The 5,423-nt window shown below is 39.3% G+C and overlaps 1 protein-coding gene across 2 annotated transcripts in view; it reads right to left on the bottom strand.

Annotated features, from left to right (window-relative positions):
* LOC106877533 (uncharacterized) overlaps positions 1-5,423 on the bottom strand; it is a 49,658-nt gene that overhangs the window by 14,722 nt on the left and 29,513 nt on the right. The window lies entirely within an intron of this gene.

The following is a 5,423-nucleotide window of genomic DNA, read 5'->3' as shown; positions in this document are numbered from 1 at the left end:
ATATATAGATGTATTTGTGTGCGCATATACATGCCTGTGTCTCTCTCTCTCTCTCTCTCTCTCTCTATATATATATATATATATATATATATATATGTGTGTGTGTGCATCCGTTATGTATATATTATATATGTGTGTCTATATTTGTTTATATTTATATGTATGTTTGTGCATGTGTTCTGTGTGTGTTTGTGTATGCATGCATGTGTGTGTTTGTGTGTGTGTTTATTCATGAGCTGCTTTTATGCACATGCCTAAAAATGTGTGTGCGTGCGTGCATGTGTGTATGTTTGCCTACAAGTGAACGCCAGCTGTTGATCTGCTGGCTAAACTACGTTACATAACACGATCAGTGTAACCCTGTGTACATACACATACAGTGTCCATTAGCCGTTGCCAAAAACAATGTTCCATAAATAGAAAAACAAGCAAAGAATCCATTTATCAATGATATTTACCATATTTAGCGGTGCTCACTCTATACAATCAATAAAGACACCTCACCAACGAGTTAACGAGTCTAAATCCTTTTCTAAATATTTGATCTCTTGGCTTGAGAGAAACCTCTGTATTTTCTTTACCTCCCTCCCTGTCGTTACCATGGATATTGAAAAACAATTTTCCTTTTATAATGAATTTGGATATTAAGTTTCTTTTGCATTCCATATTTATAAGTCTGACAGATTTTTGTTTTCCTCAGTTCAATTACCAGTTAAAATGTAAATCTACTGATGCGTAACATGTTACAACAAGTCAACCAGCATTGTTGGCTTGACCAATTGAGTTTGTGTCTCACACACCTCGTCCAGCTGACCCACCGTCCATTTCGAAACATCACTGACTTGCTCCAACTTACTTTTAGCAACTCGGCTGACCTATTTCCCACTCGTGTGTGCTTCAGTGACTGGACCCCTAAAGGGGATTTTAATGTCCACTACTAATATGTAGTGACCAGTAGTGCAACTAAGGGGTGCACTGGAGGCAGTCCACCTCAGGCAGCACTTTTGAATCTGCTGCATAAGCCTGTAATAGGGGGCAGGAATGGCAGAGGAAGCAAACTCAAAGCTTGCTCTGAGTGACACACATTCTAGATGGACCACTGGCAGTGACCCTTGTTTTGTGGTAAGGGTTAGGATTAGGGTTAGAATCCCTTCATCCATATTGGTTTCAAACTTTGGCACAACGCCAGCAAGTGCACTTATCACTTTCTGATGTGTTGTCTATTCTGTATTTGATATAATTTGTTGTTGCCGTTCTTGTTGTTGTTGTTGTTGTTCTTCTTCTTCTTCTTCTTCTTCTTCTTCTTCTTCTTCTTCTTCTTCTTCTTCTTCTTATTATTATTATTATTATTATTATTATTATTATTATTATTATTATTATTATTATTATTATTATTATCATTATTATTATTATCGAGTGAGAGAGCAGTGCATGCCATCAAAGTGACACTGGGGTAAAATATACGAAGCCCAGTATACCCATCATGACTACCCATCTGATAAGGGTACACCAGGCACATGCATCACAACCACATGTGCACGACATGGTGATCTCATATCAAGATAAACAGCGCATGACCTCGCAGGTGGGGCCCAGTTAGAATTTTCTACATGTTGAGTAGCCCATCCCGCTCAAAATTATTATTATTATTATTATTATTATTATTATTATTATTATCATTATTTACTGTTAAGGTAGTGAGCTGGTAGAATTGTTAGTGCGTTGGACAAAATGGTCAGCAGCATTTCTTCTGACTCTTTACATTCCGAGTTCAAATCTCACCAAGATCAACTTAGCCTTTCATCTTTTCGGCGAGTGGGGAGAGGTCAATGAAATGAAGTACCAGTAAAGCACTGGAGTCAGTATAACCAACTTTCCCCCTCCCCTCAAAATTATTAACCTTGTGCCAAAATTAAAATGTATGACTACTACCGCTACTACAACTGCTGCTACTACTACTACTACTACTACTACTAAATAAGGATTTGTTTGGAAATGACAATGAGCTTGGCTTGAATTTTTACCATCATCAGCAGCAGCAGCATCACTAATGCGAGATCAGGTGAATGAATGTATGTCAACAGGTATGTATGACTCATAGTCAAGAGCATCAGTGGCATCATCATCATCGTCATCACTAAAAACACCACCACCACCACCAACAACACCATTGTACCAGCATTAATCATCATCATCACCATCACTAATGTGATCAGCTAAAAGTGTGTAAGTCAGCAGGTAAGTAGGAGTCGTTGTCATCGTCATCATAACCCAAATCACCATCAGCTGCAAGATCATCATCATAATCATCATCACCACCACCACTACCACCACCACCACCATCATCCTCATTGCCGTTGTCATCCTCATCAGTCTGTCATTTTTCAGTTGAAGTCCATCCCTTAGTCATCCTGTCAATCAGCCACCATCATTGATTTATGACTAAAATCATCCCAAATTGCTTGTATCTCATCAGTTTGTCCCTGTCACCACTTGACAACTAGTGATGGTTTGTTTATGTCCCCGTACCTGTAATTTACAGGTCTGACAAAAAGAGATGAATAGAATAAAGTACCAGATTTTAAAAAAAGAAAAAGGTAGTGGGGGGGGGGTCGATTTGTCCAACTAATCCCTTCAATATGGTACTCCAGCATGGCCACAGACCTATAGCTGAATGAAGTAAAAGATAAAGAAATAAATATTCAAAGCGGTGCCCCAGCATGGCCACAGTCTAATGAATGAAACAAGTAAACAATAAAAGAAGTAAATATCCTGAACCGAACATAAGAAGTTTCCAGAAAGGTTTGTGTTTTTTCTTTTTTCTTCTCAGAAATGAACCACTTAAACATGACTCATTGTTCTGAAATACAGAGTTAACATCATTAGTTTCGTATTCAGTGCTTTGAGAAGCAAACCATGATTGTTGGTCATATAGTACAAATGTCTTGTCTTTTCAATGAAATAAGCTGATTTAAGTTTTACAACATCTTTTTTTAGATAAAAATCTATGTGAAGAAGTGTTTCTGGTAAGTTAAAGATAAATGTACACGTGACTTCAACACTAAAAAAAAACGTTATTTTCTGAGTGGTATGGCTAAGCTACTGGTTGAGTCATAACCTCTTATGTACTGCAAGTATATTTACTGATTAGGTTATGAGTGAGGTTCTAAAGGACGCTTATGCACATCAGAATTAATATCAGCCTGATTTGGTACTGAGTTGGGGACCCTGAGCTATGTGAGGATCAAGCGTTCATGCCAGGCTCCTGATTAGAAGACACACTCTCTGTATCTCTCTCTCTCTCTCTCTCTCTCCACCAGTCCTTGTAAATGGAAAGTAAGTCATAGGCCCTCCCCCTCCACCACTGCTGACTTACCAATAAAAAACATAATTAGGTGCTCAATTATAATTTTGGCCATGGCTATTGTTCATATCAGTCAAATCCATCATCATCATCAATATCATCATTAACATTGTTTTAACGTCCACTTTTCCTTGCTTGCATGGATCAGATGGAATTTGTTGATGTGGATATTCTATGGCTGGATGCTCTTCCTGTCACCAACACTCACCTGCTTCTAATAAAGGTAATATTTCCCCATGGCCAGAGATGGTTCCATGGAAGGGCAGAAGCAAAGGACACCGCCTGCATGAGGGTGACACTCATTTACATCTGTCACACAAAGTCAAGACCAGGAGACAGTGACACGTCTACAGCCATCCAAACAACTCCTCTGCATGCACATACACACACAAACATGTGCACGCACACACATATAGATGATGGGCTTCTTTCAGTTTTCATCTATCAAAATCAGTCACAAGGCTTTGGTTGACCCCAGGTCATAGAAAACACTTGCCCAAAAAGGCTGACTGAACCTGAAACTTTGTAGATAGGAAGCAAAATTCTTACCACACGGCCACACCTACAGCCATTTCCATGTTCTTGGCATGGAACACAGTTACTGATTTAGTTGCAGAAAGAATCCTGGTTCATTTGAGTCTCGTGCTATTAACACCACGTAATAATGACAGAATGACAAACTGTTTTCAGACATAACTCACCAACTTATAAACAAACACCAAGTGCATAATATTGATCCGAATATTGATTAGGTATAACTCAGTTTTGTATAAACTGACATCAAGTACATAGTATTGACCCCCAAGTTATAACCAGTGATGGAATATTGATCCAAAATAACCTGGGCGATCAGATTTGTAACAAAAATACATTTACTATTGACAGAGACATGACTACTGAGTAAAAACCTTGTAAAAAATGAAAGCTAAAATCAACTCAAACATTGAGATCTAAGCATTGTTCAATATTAAAATGCGATGCTCTGCCGTTTCAACCAGCCGCTGGTCAATATCATATCACACCATTGATCATAGTTGATCGATACGTGCTTTGGATCTGGGGGTACGAATAGCAGCATCAGATATTCTGCTTGAGTGAGTTACGATGTGGGGGGGAGATGATTGGACGGATGCTGGCCGGAGGAAGGGAAAACTTTCAAAAAAGAAAACCTGTTTATCCAGCATCAGATGCATGCGGGGGAGATTTATCATTGGCCTGTGACAATGCTGGAGCACTGCCTTCAAGAGTTTGGTCAAACAAATCAAACCGAGGATTATTTTTTGAAGAAAAAAAAAAAAGAAACTGGTATATATTCTATTGGTCACTTTTACTGAATTGCTATGGGGATGTAAACAAACCAACATAAGCTGTCAAACTGTGGTGAGGGACAAAAATAACTCAAATACAAAGACATATATACATACACATACACATTCAAACACACACACATGTACACATACATGCATTCAGACACATGTGCATGCACACACATTCATACACACATACACATTCACACACACAATGGGCTTCTTCACAATTTCCATCTTCCAAATTCATTTATGAGGCATTGATCAGCCCAGGGCTATAGCAGAAATCAGTTGCCCATGGTGGCACACACATGCGCATGTGTGTGAGTGTGCATGTGTCTGCGTGCGCGCGCGTGTACCCTTGTCTAGACATCATGTGATGGTTGCAAGTAAGCATCACTCACGTAGAGACAATGTTGGTCATTTCCAGTCTTCTGTGAAAACCATGTCTTATCCTCGGGTGCGTGGGGTGGGAATCTTACCTGGAAACAGGCGAGGGTTGATGACAGGTAAAGGCTTCCGGCTATAGAAAATCCACCTCAACAAAATTCTCTCTGACCCATGCAAGCAAGGAAAAGTGAACATTTGATGATGAGGAGGAGGACGAGGACAACAAAGATGATGATGACGAGGATGATGGACAATAGCGATGACGACAATGATTATGATTATGATGACCATAAGAATGATGATGACGATGACAATGATTGAACGACAACAGTCTGCAATGTCACTAACATGCACAACCCCCC

This window comes from Octopus bimaculoides, chromosome 24, assembly GCF_001194135.2.
Source record: "Octopus bimaculoides isolate UCB-OBI-ISO-001 chromosome 24, ASM119413v2, whole genome shotgun sequence".
Lineage (NCBI taxonomy): Eukaryota > Metazoa > Mollusca > Cephalopoda > Octopoda > Octopodidae > Octopus > Octopus bimaculoides.
Note: the sequence above shows the minus strand (reverse complement) of the source record. Positions and strands in the feature narration are given on the sequence as shown.